This window comes from Halictus rubicundus, chromosome 17, assembly GCF_050948215.1.
Source record: "Halictus rubicundus isolate RS-2024b chromosome 17, iyHalRubi1_principal, whole genome shotgun sequence".
Classification (NCBI taxonomy): Eukaryota; Metazoa; Arthropoda; class Insecta; order Hymenoptera; family Halictidae; genus Halictus; species Halictus rubicundus.
The window spans coordinates 1,532,013-1,550,367 of record NC_135165.1 but is presented as its reverse complement, the minus strand read 5'-3'; the positions used below and the strand labels follow the sequence as shown (position 1 = coordinate 1,550,367).

General features: G+C 47.7%; 1 protein-coding gene across 1 annotated transcript in view; it reads right to left on the bottom strand.

Annotated features, from left to right (window-relative positions):
* Positions 1-16,359, bottom strand: part of Oct-tyrr (Octopamine-Tyramine receptor) — a 45,487-nt gene extending 29,128 nt beyond the window's left edge. The window contains exon 1 of the mRNA XM_076802862.1: positions 16,264-16,359. The gene's annotated coding sequence lies outside the window, so the exon portion shown is untranslated. The remainder of the gene's footprint in view (positions 1-16,263) is intronic.
* Positions 16,360-18,355: the final 1,996 nt, after the last annotated feature.

Sequence of the window (18,355 nt, the reverse complement as noted above, 5' to 3'; positions counted from 1 at the left end):
TCCGCCGGTTAATCAGTCTCTTCATTAACGATTCTGTTTGGTCCTGGATTATTTGCCTGGAGCCGGAGGAGAAGCTGCTCCCTTGGGGCGAGTTATTACTTCTCGTCCGGTGGCACGCGATCAAATAGCAGAACAGCATCAACAGAAAATATTTCAGCGCTAAATGCCGGGCAATTAGGGTTCTCTTGTTGAAGCCCGAGACTGCGCTGGTATTAAAATGAAACCAGGATCGAGCGGAATGTAAGTGGGCCGGCGGCTGGTTTAGCAAAATTTTCGTCAGCTTTGCAGCCGAAGAAGAATCGTCCGGCGACCCACGCGCAACGTTGCACCGCAGTTTGCCTTGGCGGTACAAGAGCCTTACACTGTCAACCTGTCCGTGTAGGTAATCCTGCGGGGGTGGCAAAGCCGCCGGTGCATGCACCGAACACCGAGAGCAGCCCGAGAGCCAACTTGCCCACGCTCCGCGATTACAACCACACACAGATTAACCAGATCCCGAACATTTGCTCGGATCCAGCTGTACTATTCCGCTATTAGGCTGCTCGGTGTGACATTGCCGAGCTCTTTTATATCGTCAACAGAGCCACCCCTGAAACGCAGAAATCCTTTGTATCGCCCCGAGGATATCTTTCTCTGAAGAACGAACGGTACAGAAATAATTGCGTACCTCTTTGAGTCGTCTCCGGCGAGAAAAGTCTTTTACATTGTTAACCCCTTGCCTTGCCGCCCCTTTGTCGGCTAGCCTCGTCGTTCGAGCCACTCTATATTTAACCCTCCGCTTTTCGAGCATATTTTCATGGCATCAGCAATTCCGACTTTTGACAATATCTCCTCGGAAAATAACGCGGAGAAATGGGGAAATTTTTACAGAACCTTTTCACTCGTTTGCGGTCATTACAAATTCGCACTTCCTTTAAAGAGTATAGCAGAGTGGAAAACAGCGTCCGCGTTTGTTAATTTCGGTTTGGAATCTCCGGCTCGAGATCACAAAGCGGGAGAGATGAGATGAGATGTAAATATCCCGGGAAGCGAAATTCCGGCGTTAATATCCCCGTGCATTAAGAGATTTAAATTAGCCATTCAAGTTAGCGTTACACCGAGGCTGCATGCGAAACACGGGTGGTCTCTAAACTTTTAATTCGACCTTTTATTCAGGCGAATTTAAAACACCCTTCGTCAACTTCAACGCGCTTTTCCCATCGCGCGATATAAACACTGCCTTTTTGCAAGGAGCACGCAATTGAAGACCGAGGAAAAGAGGTTTCTCTCTTTTTTTTTTTTAGTTGAAAAACAATACAATTTGCCGAAGTGCTTCTCGAGCGATACCGACGCGAAACGATGGTCCGGCGAGGAAATGATTAACCTACAAAGGCGGGAGATTCGAATCGTGAGGAACGGTCGGTGTACCGTTCGCAACAACCCGATATTTATTATCCAATCCAATTATCGCAACCGGCTGGGAATTAGAGGGAGTATTCCCGAAGGAAACGGCGATACTTCTCATTCGATAGTTTAATGCCTTGTCACGCCGGGGAAGATCGATAGGGTAAACTAATATCTTCCGGCGTAGCCGTGACCGTGTTCGCAAGTCAAGGAAACGCAACGGGAAGAGAGGCCGAGTCGTAATTAGTTCTTAATACGACTTGCCGAGCGCGAGCCAGGAAAACCCGGCCCCGGGATTCGGAAAGTTTCGAGCAGTCCTTGAAAATTTCCGCGAGGCGCGCGCGCGCGCTAAGCCTGCGAGCGAGCGAGCGGACCAAGTTCTCCGCGTGACCCTCGCAACCAGCCCGAGAATCACGTTCGAAAGCGCATGAATGCAGAAACATACTTGCCCGTGTCACGCCATGCTATGCCATATCACGCCAGGCCACGCGAAATGGAATGCATTGATTATGCAGACTTATCTCACGCTCCGCGGAGCGCGTGCTCGCGCGAGACCGTGTTCTGCACCGCGTTCTACCGATCCGGGCATAATTGAGACGGATTCGCAAGCACGGCAATTAACGGCGGAACAACCTGCGCTGGGTCTCGTCGTCGTACGCCTAACAGACCTCGCCGTGACCACGGACCGTCGCGTCGTGACGCGTTCCCTAGAAATTTGGGCCAACTTCCGACGAAACTGCACGATTCGATAAAAGAATTCCACTCTCCGAGCTGTTTCACCGAATTACTTGCGTCCGGGAACGTCTCGATGTAATTTACACCGACCTTTCGAGCGAGTTGTATAGTAAATTTCTATACCTTCGCGTAGATCTTGAAAATCCGAGCAACTTTCGCCGAAAAAGTTTTTCAATATCTCGCACGGTTCAAAAGTTATAGCGGTTTCAAATTCCTGGACCAGCGGCGCCGGTCAGCATGACCGCGTGACCGCGTCTGACCGCGCCTGACCGTCAGCGTGACCGCGTAGCCGCATCGAATACGGACAGTTCGGACCGCTATAACTTTTGAACCGCGCGAGATATCGAAGAACTTCTTAAACAAAAGTTGCTCGGTTTCGCGAGAGCTATTCGAATATATAAAAATACGCACCGTGTTCCATTTAAAATAGTGAAGCTAGCCCCCGGTCTTTCTACACGGAGTGTACCCGCTTGCATATCGTAAATATGCAAACGCGTATCGCGACAAAACTTGCGCCGCGATCGCAGAAGGAGCCACAGCCCTATTCCGGCGTCTAATAAATATTTAATAACCCCCTGCAACCCTCTGAATAACTGGTTCGCTGGTTGCTTCATGTTTTCTTGGCGCGGCAATTTTTCCGGGCCAACTTAAATTAAACAAAAGCGACTGTCCCCCTCCCCCTTGCCCGTGCGTCGTCGGCATTGTCGCGTGCAAAGCGACGGGCGTTCTCATTCGCGTGGCGAACGACTACTGTCGGTTATTTCGGCACGTTTACATTTCACATTCGGCGATACACCGCGCCGCGTCTGAGGACGTAGAAGTTCAGCTTGATTTTCCAAGCGCGGCACACCGTCGAGATGAGAAACGTGTACATCTTATAATGGCGGGGCGCGCGAGGTGCGAAGGGTACGGAGAATTCGCGGAGCGTGGGAAACGCGGCAAGATCCGGGCCGAAGAGCACGGGGGAGGACGGAAGAGGCAACATCCGAAGACTAGAGCAAGATCAACTGCGGAGAATCGCAGTTGGCGGGAAAGCCAAATATACCGAGACCCTGAGGAACATCGCCGCGAATGTTAGATATTGACTTCCACAGCGCGCGCGCGCGCGCGCAAGTCGAACACTACAGAAACTCAATCCCGCGCGCGGAAATAGATGGGCCGAGAGCTACCTGCCGCGCGTGCACGACCCTTTCAAATCCTTCTTTCACCTTCGCCTCGTCGGTGTGTACACTTCCAATTCAGGATTCTCGCACCGTTGTGTTTCCCGAATGTTTTTCCAAATTGGAAACACGTAGCAAACTATCGTACTACACACAGGTACACCGACTCGAACCTCGAAGATTAGTAGAAAATTATGCGCAAGGAGTTGTCGACAACGAAAAGAATCGCAACGGGGAGACAACGAATTTAACAATGGTTTACGAGACCCGTTAAAATGACGGGTTTTAATATTTCTAATTTAAAAATACTAAGATTGTAAGGATACATAGATGAAAAATTATTTAGCAAATTTATTTCTTTGGGTATATATTACTTTAAAAGTATTGCTAAAATTTTGGGTGGCACGTTCTTGTTATTTTCATGAAGTGATGCAAAATACTCACTTTTAGCGCTCCGTAAACCTAGTGTTAAATGAACCGGGCAAGTTTCGCAGTCTCGCGAGAGGGAAAGTTGCTGAATTCGGTGAATTCTCGCTAAAATGCGGAATAGAAGTTATTTACGAGGTACGGTAACAGCCAAACAAGTTAAAGGGAGCGGGACAAAGGGTTTGGAGCAGCGAGTCCGGTTGAAAAGGGAGGATACCGGCTTTCGTCGAGAAATTTCGTTACTCTCGATACACACGCGATCCTTTCGCGAATCCTCGGACACTCGGCGCCCCACTCTCCTCTTTTATTTCCCTGTTAGCCCCGGGGCTCCGTTTACTCTTTTCCCGAGGCGAGGCGAGGCTATTCGTCAACAATTCACGGTTCCACGAACGTCAGATCGTCCGGACGGGAGAACAGGTTTTCGGGACACGTACGAGGAGACACGTCGGATTTTTGCAAATCCCCGTGTTCCCGGGATCTCCCTGGACGTTTGAACATCTGTGCCTCGCGCTGTTGCGCCCGGGAATTGCGACTGTCTTGCACAGTTTATAATGGTCCCCGGCCAAGTTACCGAACTTCTTGCAGCTGCCGGCGACGTGATTTATCGTACTTTTAACAGATTTCGCGTGTGTCAGCCGAACTTTCCGTATCGCGGCCCGAGCTCCTCTCCCGCCGCTTGTTTGCTCTGCTACGCGTCCTCCCACAGCTTCTTCCGCCCTCTCGCACCCGCCCGTCCGGGCCGGACGATTTGCCTACACGATTCCACCGAGAGAGATTAAAAGTTCCTCCTCGTCGCGAACGGGAGTAGATCCTCTCGAGTTTACCGGTTCCAAACCGTTCCGGAGCGCGTCCTCGCGTTCTTCCACCGTCACGCCGGGAGCCGAGTTTGTTGCTTAAATACTGAGAAAAGAAACCGTGTTTCATTTGTCCAGAAATTCTGCGTACCAGTAAAACTCTTGAACTGCTAAAACAATTTTGTGGACCACAGTGCAGTGGCGACATTCTGTTGAAAGAACAATTTTGCGCGAATGTGACAGTATAAGGGAGCAGAGACCAAAAGAGGGGTGAAATCGCTGAAGACAGGGGGTGTCCACCCCGAGGACGAGAAAAGCCGGACGATTTGTCGGTGGAGAGACGAGGAATAAACGAGCGGGAGAACGAGAAAGGGGCAGAGCCGGGTGATAAAACCGAGGAGAGGATCGATCATTGCCGAGGATCGTAAAACTCGATCGCGACAAGAAGCGTTTCGACGGGTCCGTTTCTCTCTCGGTTGATGTCTCGTTTTCCCGGGGGAAGAACGAAACCACCGAATAATGGCGGTGGGTCTCGCACAACAAGCACAGGCTTTATGAATTCCTCGGGAGGAGCGACTTTCATAAAACATTCGCGTTTAAAAACGTGAACGAATAAAACGTCGACGGAAGCGAACAGATAGAAAGAGCGTGGCACGGGTTGCTTCGAGTCAGCGCATCGACGCCACGCGGACCATAAACTTCTCTTTTCTTATTCCGGAGACGGGTCCTCCGGGCCGTCTCCATCGTTTCGAAATTACGCACGCGTGCGCACGTGCGCGCGGCACGAGAAACCCTTCCGCCGAGTTTCGTATTCCTTGCGCTCCCTCGGCCGTTAAAGCAGGAGTTGGCGCGAGGGCGGATGTGCACAAGCTCGCGGGACCAGAATCGGCCCGGCCCGCCCCGGCCCGGCTCGGGCAAACACGCGGAAGCAACAATTTTTTTACGAGAGAGGGAGACACGCCGAGGAAAACTCGCCCCCGATCTTTTTCTCTTTTCTTTTTCCTTTTTTCAACGAGAGAGAGAGCCACCCACGTCGCGTCTTCACGACCCGGATGATCCCCCGGAAACGATCGCGCGCGGACGCTCCGGGGAAATGCATTCGCCAGCCCGGCAATCTTTTCTAAAGCGCCACCCCCGGGCCGCCCCTGGTCTCAGCCACCACGCCAAGTATCTGTCCACTCTTTTCGGGAAATTGTGTATTATCTAAATTGCGTTTGCGGAGCCTGGCTGGCCCGCCGCAGCGCCAGGAAACCGCCTGATTCCGTCGACGACCACACGGTCTCCCTTGTGCGGCGGCTCCACGAGCAAATGCGAATTTCGGCGATGGCCCCACCGGCCAAGAAACGCCCCGGAAATGTCCTCGTGAACGTATCTCGCGGATATTTTCCTTGGCAAGTTGATCTTACGCCATTTTATACGCCCTCCTGCTCGATGTTTTTAAATTCAAAGTGAACCGCCGATAATTTCTAAGAATTCCCCTTGAATCTAAAAGAAAATCCCCCATAGAATCTAAAAGAATATCCCCTTGAGATCTCTCCCTCCAAAGGAAAATCTCTGTTTCGCTCGATTCTGAATTTTTAACGCGCAGACGAATTATGCAAGTTCTCGAATATTTCGTTCTTCAGATTCAATATTAAAATATTCTTCGCACCGACGAGGGGCAGCGATTTATACAGAATTATTGATTAAACACATATATTGACTCTGTTAATAGTGTCTAACATAATCACCCAGCGGTAAGTTGACAAGGTGCCTGAATACACTGTAAGTAGAAAAACCTAGCCATGGTCAGACATGCTCCCTACGTGAGAGTTACATTCTCTCTACGAAAACCTGACACACTTCTATCGTTAGCATCCACCCGACCTCTTTCTAGATCACCTTAGATCCTAAAAACAAACTCTGTAACGAATCACTAATTACCAGACTGCTCCATGCAAAATAAAAAATATTTGCATCGATTGCGAGACACAGGAGCGAAATAGAAATTTCTTCCTTCCTTTAATCACTTTATTAAGCTAAAACCGATAGAGGCTGGTGCCCTGAAATCTTTTTAATATGTCCACCGGTTTAAATTGTGCTTACCCATTTTCGTGGTAAACGCATAAAATCCGTCTGCTAATTACCAACGAATTATTTAGCTCGAGGAGCGCACGAATCGGAACGGGCTGTTGCGAGAAGGCGCGCTCCGGTATTCCATAAATACGAGTTGGTCATTACGGATCAGCGAATCCCTCTAACTAGAGGGTTCGGATGGCCCCGCAACCCCTCGTTTCCCTGGTATCCTAAAATAATACTGTGACGGTCCAGGCGTGAGTATCAAGCCAGGCACCCTTAAGGTCAGCGTCGAAAGCGCGTGCCACACTGCGCGCTATTCATCTTGCGAAGGGTCTATTAGTCGCGGTGGACTCTTGGGTAAAGGGACCCGGCCAAACTTTCCGAATGTTAACCACAGCACACCCCTTCCTGCGCCGCTACCCCTTTAAGCCCTGTCCCCGGTCTTCGTGGTTTTTTGTCGGCGCGCTTTGCTGCTCCGGCGAGATAGCAGCTTTTTAGGCCGCACGGCAAACGGCACGGCAAGGCCGAGCCGAGCCGAGCAGAGCCGAGCCGACGAGGACGCGGCTTTAGAAATGAGAACATTGTTCCTGGAGGATCTAGCCACGAAACAAGGCCTGGGCTCTGGCTAAGATAACCGCGCGACCGGCTCGCCCGACAAAACTGCGAGCTAACTACTGCGAGAACCTCCGACCCACCACGATCACCGAGATTTCGAACTAAACGTGCTAGAATAGGCGAATGTGCTAGATTAGGCGTAACGAAACGAGGAGAAGGACATTGAGAGGTCCTGGATCCAAGAAGAAGGGCAGTTTCACTACGATTAACCCTTTGCACTCCAAGCTATTTTAACTCCAAAACGAAACATCTCTTCCGGCCTAGAATTTCCTAGAATTTCCCTTCTATACGGGGTGTGGCCGCACGGATGGTACACAACCGGGCAGGGGATGATTCTACACGTAAAACTAAGTCGAAAGAAAGGAATAACATTTTTTCGTTTGACGCCTGGTTTTCGAGAAAATCGAGTTTCAAGATCCTGTTGGTTTCGCCTGTTCAGTACATGCAGCAAGTAGAATTGGTTGGCCATGGTCAGACGCGTCAGACGATGCCTAGCTGATGACATACGTATAATTGCTCTGCATTTTAACCCTTTGCACTCGAAGCTATTTTAACTGCAAAACAAAACATTTCTTCCGACCTACAATATTTCCCTTCTATATATATTTTTTTTTCATGTGATACATACGAGAATGGTGCAATTTACTTGTACAATACTGAAATGTTTAGTAACTTATTAAATACAAGTAACTTTAATAATGTAAAAAATATTTTGAATGAGGATACAGCAATTTTTAATGTTGCCTTACAGTCGCCATTCGAGAGCTAAGGGTTACAAATCGGTTTTTTCCGATTTATTTTTACACGTAGAATCATCCCCTGCCCGGTTGTACCACCCGTCCGGCCACACATTTATTTTCATATTGCACATACGAAAAGGGTGCAATTTGCTCGTACAATACTAAAACGTTTAGTAATTCCTCAAGTACAAATAAATTTGATAATGTAAAAAATATTTTGAGTAATGATACAGCAACGTTTAATGGCGCCATTCGAGTGCCGAGGGTTAAGACTCTCTCAGTAGAACGTCCAAACGACTCCGAATCTCCGATTCTCGAATATTTCGTTCTACTAGATTCAATATTAAAATATTCTTCGCACCGATGAGGGGCAGCGATTTATACAGAATTATTGATTAAATACATATATTGACTCTGTTAATAGTGTCTTACATAATTACCCGGCGGTAAGGTGCCTGAGTACACTGTAAGTAGAAACACCTAGCCATGGTCAGACATGCTCTCTACGTGAGAGTTACATTCTCTCTACAAAACCTGACACACTTCTATCGTTAGCATCCACCCGTCGTCTTTCTAGATCACCTAAGATCCTAAAAACAAAGTCTCTAACGAATCACTAATTTTCATATTGCACATACGAAGAGGGTGCAATTCGCTCGTACAATACTAAAACGTTTCGTAATTCCTCAAGTACAAATAAATCTAATATTGTAAAAAATATTTTGAGTAATGATACAGCAATGCTATCGTTAGCATCCACCCGTCGTCTTTCTAGATCACCTAAGATCCTAAAAACAAAGTCTCTGACGAATCACCAATTTTCATATTGCACATACGAAAAGGGTGCAATTCGCTCGTACAATACTAAAACGATTCGTAATTCCTCAAGTACAAATAAATCTAATATTGTAAAAAATATTTTGAGTAATGATACAGCAACGTTCAGTGGCGCCATTCGAGTGCCGAGGGTTAAGACTCTCTCAGTAGAGCGTCCAAACGACTCCGAATCCACAAACGGCATCTTCACAAAGCCGCGGTGGCGCGAAACAACGGGCAAAATGTCAAAGCGAAACCGCCCGTCGCGAGATCTTTCGCGAAAAAGGAAAGTGCCGATTTCGAGGATACTTCTGGTTTTTAACCCGGGCAACGCGTTTTTGAACGGCATAGCAAACACGGCAAAGCGACAAAGGCGTCGGTACGCGCGCAAAGTGGTCGCTTGGATTCCAAAAGCGCGTATTCTCTCCCGATGATTCCCCTCCTCTCTTCGCGCAGGCTCGTATCATTTTTCAGCGATGACAGTCGCCGTGTGCAGAGGCGGCGCCGTTTTTGAAGTGTCCGGGATTGTGAACTGAATTTTTCAGCAGCCGCCGCCGCCGCCGCCGCGAGAGAGAGTTCCTAGATGAAAGAGAGCATCGTTTGCCGAGGCACCGAGCGGGCTCGCGCGCGCGCGAGCGTGTTTCTACGCGAAGGAGCCCGTAAACAACGCGCGCACAGCCCGCCAAAGACCCGTTCTACCGGAGCTTTTTATTTATAAGAGGATCGATACAACGTGCACCGTCGATTACATGGAACGGTGAACGTCGGGGCGGTTAGGCGAACCGAGGGGAATCTGTGCGCGCCGCGCACACAGCTGTCGGGGGCTGTTTCAACAATTTGCCAACAATTTTTTGCTAAATTGAATCTGAATAATATTCCGGACGCGTCACCGCGTAGCGATAAATTCTTTTCATCGAAATAAAAAGAACACCGGATGATCGACGTCGGAATGGACTATGTTTGAAAGTAAAATGCGAGATATGAAAACTGAGGATTCGATTACCGCATACATAATGATTTGAATAGTTTCTCGTGCTTTTGCATTGCATCGCATTCGGACTTTGAATAGAAGAGATATCGACGCTGCATAACGTGCTGTAACGTGTTGAAAGCGCGATTACCATTCAAATTACATGGTAATTGATTCGAAATCGGAAAATTATTTGTGGGATATCGATTCCGAATTAACGTACCCATCGCTGTTGCATAAAGATGAGTAGATCAAATGTAAAAAAGCAGAAAACGGTTAACGAACCTCTCTCGAATTGATTCTAGGCGTTAAAGAAGATCGATAAGAAATTAATGTGTGGTTTGCGTATCGTCGTTACCATCTTTGGATATAAAACTCATTGCCGGGTAAACTGCGCGTTGTTCCGGATTTATGAATCATAAAATATTTCGGAACGAGGTGAAACACCGACAGAATATTTTTTGCAACGAGGGAAATGAAGGCCTTCTCATCCCCGCTTCCCTGAAACACGATGTTTTCTCTTAATATAAAAACCGATAGGACCGTGGAAAATGAGTATTCCCTCGACGCGATAATTTCTCGTCCCATTGCTGAAATATCGGACCCACGACCGAAATACTCCGTGTACACATATTTCCTTAAAGAAGTTCAATTTACCCTTTCTCGGGGGTGGTGTCCCGTCCCGCGTTCCATCCCCTTTAATACCGGCCGGGGAAGAATATTAAATCGGATAAGCAGCATTCACCGAAAGTGCAGGGAGGGAGAGAGAGAGAGCGAGTCGAATGGAAGGGTGGTCTTCCACAGTCAAAAACTCGAAAGTCAGCGTATCGCCGGAGAATTAGAAAGCGGGTTGTTCGGGGGGGGGGAGAAAAATGGGACAAGGCTTCGAGGGTGCGCGCGTACTCCTCCGGGCGAGCACGCGAGAACACGAGAAACTCGACCCCCTCTCTCCTCTCCTCTCCTCTATATCGCGCCTCTCTCGCACCCCTTGCAACCCTTACCTCGCCGAACGGACAAAGACGAAACGAAGACGGATGAGACGGAGAAGGGAAAAACGTAAATGCGTTGACCCGCCTCGACCGGTACTCCATCGCTTTTCACTGGAACTCCGAACGTCAGCGTTTCTCGAAAACGGTCCTCCGGCGCGAGTGAAATTATGGACGAGCGTGCGAACGACACTCCCCTCAAACCCGAACGCACTAGGGACATGTCGGAATCATGGCCGAACCGAATAAAACAGTTATGGTCCTAGGTACGAATTTCATTTAGCACACTTTATCTGTTCCGGTCACCACTATGTCCAGTCTCGTGACACCGAATTCCCACGGTTAGATCGAAATGGTTTGATGGTACCTCGAATTCAGCAATGCTGATGGCTTCATGCTTTTTGGTTCGGGCTCTCTTTCTCGCCTGTGAGTTCAATTTCGGAGCGATAGCTTCTGTTTGGAAATTATGGTGCCTCCGAACTTTCATCTCTCCTTCTGGCGATTTAGGTAACTCGAATTTGGAAGGGGTGGTGGCTTCAATTTGGAAGGGGTGGTGGCTTCAATTTGGAAGGGGTGGTAGCTTAAATTTGGAAGGGGTGGTAGCTCGAATTTTGGGGGAGTGGTAGCTTAAATTTGGAAGGGGTGATAGCTCGAATTTTGGGGGAGTAGTAACTTAAATTTGGAAGGGGTGATAGCTCGAATTTAGGAGGGGTGGTAACTTAAATTTGGAAGGAGTGATAGCTTGAATATAGGAGGGGTGGTAGCTTAAATTTGGAAGGAGTGACAACTCGAATTTAGGAGGGGTGGTAGCTTAAATTTGGAAGGAATGACAACTCGAATTTAGGAGGGGTGGTAGCTTAAATTTACAAGGAGTGATAATTTCAATTTGGAAGGGGTGATAGCTTGAATATAGGAGGGGTGGTAGCTTAAATTTGGAAGGAGTGACAACTCGAATTTAGGAGGGGTGGTAGCTTAAATTTAGAAGGAGTGACAACTCGAATTTGAAAGGGGTGGTAACTTAAATTTTAAAGGAATGATAACTCGAATTTAGAAGGGGTGGTAGCTTAAACTTGAAAGGAATAATAATTTAAATTTGGGAGGGGTGGTAGCTGGAATTTGGCAACGGCGATGCTTCAAGCTCCGCCATCTTGAATTTTTATTGGATGGTAGTTTGAGTCGGGAGTTGCTACGGCTCGTATTTGGAAGGGTGATATTCCCGTAGACGACACATCCCCGCGACTGATAAATGTCCCAAGATTTATGTGTGCGCGTTAAGATGATAATACGCTTAGCCTCGAGGGAGAATTCGATACGGTGCTGTTTGTAAATAAAAAGCGTGGAATCGATTTAACTCTTCAGAGCCAGAAAACCGAAACGTATCACCATAAAAATACTGGCGCCACATTCACTGTAAACCGGTGCTCGGAGAATAAAAACCGCACAGAATAGACACGAGAGAAATTAAATACCATGTTGTCGGAATAAAAATAAAAACCGTGCAAAATCGAACGTACGCAGAAACACGGGAAAATCCCGAAAAGATAATAATAAACAAATAGTCGCGTTGTATTTGCCGGACGGCGAAAAAATAGTAAAATGCCGATGTTGGAAAGCAAAGACGGAAATGAACAGGCAACAACGGCGACCGCGATAAGCGAAGGAAAACCCAATTAATTAGCAGGCAAACAAGTGAGCTACGTGTAAATAAATCAACTCTGTTTTCGAACCAACGCCGATATAATTAATGCCGGCTAAAACTGAAGACTGCGATACCCAGAGCTCGATGTTGCCTTTGAAACCTTTTAAAAAATCAGCAGTTTTATTTAATAATCGTCTGCGAATAAAGCTCCTTGATTTAACTACTTTACGGGATCCGAGGATATCGCACACCCCCCGGAGAATTGATTAAAAATTACCGAATATAACTCCGCCATTTTACGAGGTATCAAGTTTCCGAAAATAGTGTTAGAAAGCTCAAAGCTTCCTCTACAACCCCTGTAAAACTCGGAATTTTTCGTTCAGCAATTACTCGCGAAAAAATTCCCAAAGCTACTTTGGAAACCCGAGAACATCGGAGCATCCCCCAAAAAATACATTAAACAATTTATCGAATAACTCCGCCATTAGACGAGGTATCAAGTTTCCAAAAATAGTGTTAGAAAGCTCAAAGCTTCCTTTACAATCCCTGTAAAACTCGGAATTTTTCGTTGAGCAATTACTCGCGAAAAAATTCCCAAAGCTACTTTGGAAACCCGAGTATATCGGGGCATCCCCCAAAAAATACATTAAACAATTTATCCAATAACTCCGCCATTATACGAGGTATCGACTTTCAAAAAATTCAGTTAGAAAGCTCGTAGCTTCCTCTCTAGCTCCCGCAAAATTGAGAATTTTTCCTCCAGCAATTATCCCCGAAAAAAATCCCAAAATCAGCTACTCCCAGGAGGGTTGTAACCATCGAGAAAATTAGCTTCGGGTACGATCAGCGCGGTGACAGCTATCCAACCTGGCCCGAGACTAATTAATTTCCCATTCCATTTCTCGCGGCGGTGGATAAGCCGTTTCGCGAGTTCGACCATTGTTTCGTCGGTCGCGTGATTAATCGAGCCGCGTCTCGAACTGTCCGACGGCAAGACTCGCCAACCGAAGACGGTTGTTACGTGTCGTGGTTATTTGCGAACGGTGTTGGATCGGTTTCCCGGCGTAGTTTCGGAAAAGGGAGCACAGTCGCCGGGAGGAACGATACAGCTTAATTCGCCGATCGATTCTCTAATAAAGCGAAAATGAGCGTCGGCCACGCGGGGGGAGGGGGAACAGCGGCGTTCGGGCGGGCCCGGGTTTGTCTTTGTCGCCGTGGCAATCGATGGAGCTTAATTGACTCGAACATGAGAGGCCGAGAGCATTCGTACGTTTCGCCGTTACATCAGCCATCTCCGACCCTCCCACGCCGCTCGACAAACCGGGTCACGGTTTCGACTGTCCCGAAATTTTCCGAGGGAAAACGCGCCCTCCGCGGTAACTGGATCGCGCGGCGCGGTTTTCCATCACGCTCGGGGCGGAGGATCCAGAGAAATCTGATCTCTGAACAAAAAAATACGATTCGGCCGAATGTAGCCCGCTCGCCATTTTTCTTTTTTCGGCAACCTCGAAATTGCCGTGCTTCGCGATTGAAGGGGGGCATTCTCCGCGCTTTGAAACGAGTCGATCGTGTCCGATGATCGTTACGAAAAGTGTCGATGATGTTCTCGCGATACCGGAAGTGGATACTTCTGTCACCGGAAACGGGGGAGAGGAAACGCGTCGGCTTGGATATGGACGATTGGTCGCACAATGGCCCGTGTAAACGGGTTACCGTGACGAGCGCTTGCCGTGATTTAAATCATCGAATATGCAGCGGTCCATTATCCACGCTCAAACTGACGAATTAAACCTCCAATTACCGGGCCGATTAATGACCGTACGCGCGGTCAAGCATCACGGGAATTTTTCAACCGGCCGCCGCAACGATTCCTCTTTCCTTTTTTCACCCTCGTTTCACCCGCAGTCGGGCCATTTCCATAAAATAGCCGGAATTAATCCGCAAAATTTTCATGTCATTAAATTCGAAGTTAGGTCTCTCCTCGATCGTGGACGCGATAACATTATACTTTCCGCGCCGTTTGCAAGAGATAGAGATCCTTCTTTATCGATTCTACCGGATTGAGAATGATCGTATATTCGGACTGTTAAATTTTTCAAATTCCGCTCGGGCAAAATAAAAATTCATCGACTGCGACAAGCAGCAGCCAAATACAACATTTTTTCTCGTAATACGAAAACATTTTCAAATTTTTTAAATGAAATATCGGAATTCTGGTCCGCCGTGCCTCGAAACATTGAACTGAATGAGAAATAGCTCACGACGATTAATCATTCGGTTAAAAAAAAAAAAATCCGTGAACATCGAATTCCGGTGGTCGGGGACAGGCTAACAAAAAAATCGAACAGCGACGAGGATCCGGCTCGAATTGTCCTGAATATTTCAATTGCCCCGGTCGTTTCGGAATAATTTATGCCTGATTGGTCGCCGGGCTGTTTCCACCGGGCCGGAATCGCTCGAAAACGTTGCGGGATCGATGGATCGCGGTCTTTTTGGCGCGACGGGAAAAATAGGATTTTTCCGGTGGACAGGGAAAACATGGCGGCATCGATAATGATATACACGGTGCGCTCCTGGCCCGTATCACTGAATTATAATGCGAACTATGCGAACGTTACTGTGCATTTCAACGAATTAATTTTGTGTCCATTTTTGATTCCTCCTCGTTGTAAAATGGTTCGAGAAACATGGCGGCATCGATAATGATATACACGGTGCGCTCCTGGCCCGTATCACTGAATTATTATGCGAACTATGCGAACGTTACTGTGCATTTCAACGAATTAATTTTGTGTCCATTTTTGATTCCTCCTCGGCGTAAAATGGTTCGAGAAACATGGCGGCATCGGTAATGATATACACGGTGCGCTCCTGGACCGTATCACTGAATTATTATGCGAACTATGCGAACGTTACTGTGCATTTCAACGAATTAATTTTGTGTCCATTTTTGATTCCTCCTCGGCGTAAAATGGTTCGAGAAACATGGCGGCATCGATAATGATATACACGGTGCGCTCCTGGACCGTATCACTGAATTATTATGCGAACTATGCGAACGTTACTGTGCATTTCAACGAATTAATTTTGTGTCCATTTTTGATTCCTCCTCGTTGTAAAATGGTTCGAGAAACATGGCGGCATCGATAATGATATACACGGTGCGCTCCTGGACCGTATCACTGAATTATTATGCGAACTATGCGAACTATGCGAACGTTACTGTGCATTTCAACGAATTCATTTTGTGTCCATTTCTGATTCCTTCCCGTTGTAGAATGGTTCGAGGGTACGCGGCCCGTAACAAATTGATGGGATAAAAAAGTCGAGGCAGGGTAATCTGCGCAGAGTAAAAGCACAAGCAGGACGAAAAAGCACGGTTGAAAAAGAAACAGCGTGTGGTTAATCACGGCCGCTAATGCCGCCGATTAACCGGACGATCGGTTTTGCATATTTATGAGGAGAGTAACGAAGCAACGAAGCGAATGAACTTCTCGCGTGTCGAATGAGAACGAGGCTGCCGGAAGATTGAGTGATTATCGAACGTTCCAAGATCAATCGCCCCGAATAATACCCCTTTAAACGGAGCAATTATTTCCCGCGTATAACAAACAAATAAATGCCGTTCGCGAGGCGGAGTGAGCCGAGGAAAGTGTCACCGAAAAGCGCGCGAAAACCGTTTGAAAAAGAGGAGAGAATTCGCCACTCTTAATGAACGTTCAAACAAATTTGCGGCGAAAGGAGGAGGAGTCTGTTTTCTGAAGACGCGTTCAGACTTCTCTGTCACCATTTGCGTAATTACAGGGAATCCAGGGACGCGACGCGACGCCGACTGCATTTCAATATGCGTTCGCGAGTCCCTATCCACTGTCGGACACTTTCTTTTCATTCTGGCGGAGTCTTCTCGCCGACAGGAAATCATTTTCGCAGACAATACTCACGGTGAATCCCGGCGTCGCGCTTTCAATTGTCGAGTCCAGTCTCTCTCACTCTCTCTGTTCTGTTCCTGTTCTGTTCGTGCGGGGGCCCCGGCGAGAGAGAGAGAAAGTGAGAGGGAGAGAGTGTCGCGTGTCCGCCGCGCCGCGCGTCACATTTTTGGTTCTGCTCGTCCGTTTCCGGCAATCGGACCCTTCGATCGGGTCAGGCTCGACGGCTGCGTGGCCCCTGGCGGATCATCAATTCCTACCGCTGATTATGTCGCCTGCGCAAACCGAAAACAGAACGGCAACCTTGAGAAATCGTCCGCGAATCAGCCACCAACTATCTTTTCAGATTCTCTTAACCCTCTCCTGACACTTACAGTTTTCCGCAAACAACATCTCGCATCTTCGAAGTTAAAAATATACGGGGGTGTCGACCACAGGTGGCAGAAAATTTAGGGGACGGTTCCCCGTGGCAATACGAGGCGATAACGAAGAATAAAAAATTTGCGATTTCGGCTCCGTCTTTCAGTTATCGGTAATTTAAAATTCGCCTGAAATGCGGCAACCCGACCGACAGCGGTGTCCATAGTGTGCACGTCACAGAGGCGCACTAATCAGTATTGCAATAAGCAGATCCAGCGATAAATTTTGTGAATATAAATTACTCTCCACTCTCGACGGTGTAACGAACTTTACAATTTCGCGTTGTTGACTTTATATTTCCGACTAAACAAATACGAGGAATATCTTCATTTATCAGAATTTGCCGAGTTTTGAACAACAACGGGTAAATCAACGTTCGCTGGACGTGAAAAATCGTTGTTTTTAAGCGTAAATCACTGTAAACCGATGCCCTAATAAATAATAAGGTATCGTATTACGACGGTAAATCAATGTTGCACATTATCTATATGTTTAACGACGATGTTTGCAGCAGTCTTGTGACAATCTGTAATTTAATGGTGGAACGATGATGAATGTCAAGCGAGTGAAATGAAAAATCCCGGATCTATTCGCTAGATCGCAACAGGGATTTTGGTTGATTTTCGCAAAATTGACGATTTCAAGGGACACCCGGATCTATTCTCTAGATCGCAACAGGGATTTTGGCTGAGTTTCGCAATATTGATGATTTCCGAGGGCCCCCAGATCTATTCTCTAGATCGCAACTGGGATTTTGGTTGAGTTTCGCAAAATTGATGATTTCCGAGGGCCCCCAGATCTATTCTCTAGATCGCAACTGGGATTTTGGTTGAGTTTCGCAAAATTGATGATTTCCGAGGGCCCCCAGATCTATTCTCTAGATCACAACAGGGATTTTGGCTGAGTTTCGCAAAATTGACGATTTCAAGGGGCACCCGGATCTATTCGCTAAATCGCAACAGGGATTTTGGCTGAGTTTCGCAAACTTGACGATTTCAAGGGGCCTCCAAATCTATTCCCTAAATCGCAACAGGGATTTTGGCTGAGTTTCGCAAAATTGACGATTTCAAGGAGCACCCGGATCTATTCCCTAGATCGCAACAGGGATTTTGGCCGAGTTTCCGGGCCGGTGACCGTTTCCGTCTTTTCCCTAAAATTCCGGCGAGCGTGTTTCGAAAATTCCGGCGCTCAAAAGTGAAGAGCCTGGTCGAACAACAGGATGGCAAACACCGGTGGAACTTTTCTAAGCGAGTTTGGTGGATGCTGGCGAACAAATGGCCGAGAATCCGGTTACGGGGAGACAGGATCTGAGCGCGTCCGATCAGGGTCAAGTTTACCGAGGCGATTGGTTTAGCGTAGTTTCGTATATAGATATATATATATATCGGCGAACGACGTCGAGCTGTTTCTACGCCAGTGGCTCGGAAATTTCGTTTCGCCTTCGGCCCCGATGCAACCGAATAGGATTTCGCGGCGGCCAAGCCGTGCAGGGACGTACCAACCAGGGCCGGGAAGGGCCAGGAGGCGCAGGCAGGGGCGAGGGAAAATTTAATTCGGGTCTTAACCCAGTTCCGGAAGAATGCTCGCCGAGTAGGATCCCGAAACGACCGTCGATACGGTTTTGCATCCGGCACGAGGACGTGTCGAAGTGGCTCGTACCCGCAAAACCAAACGCATTCGAGGGAGA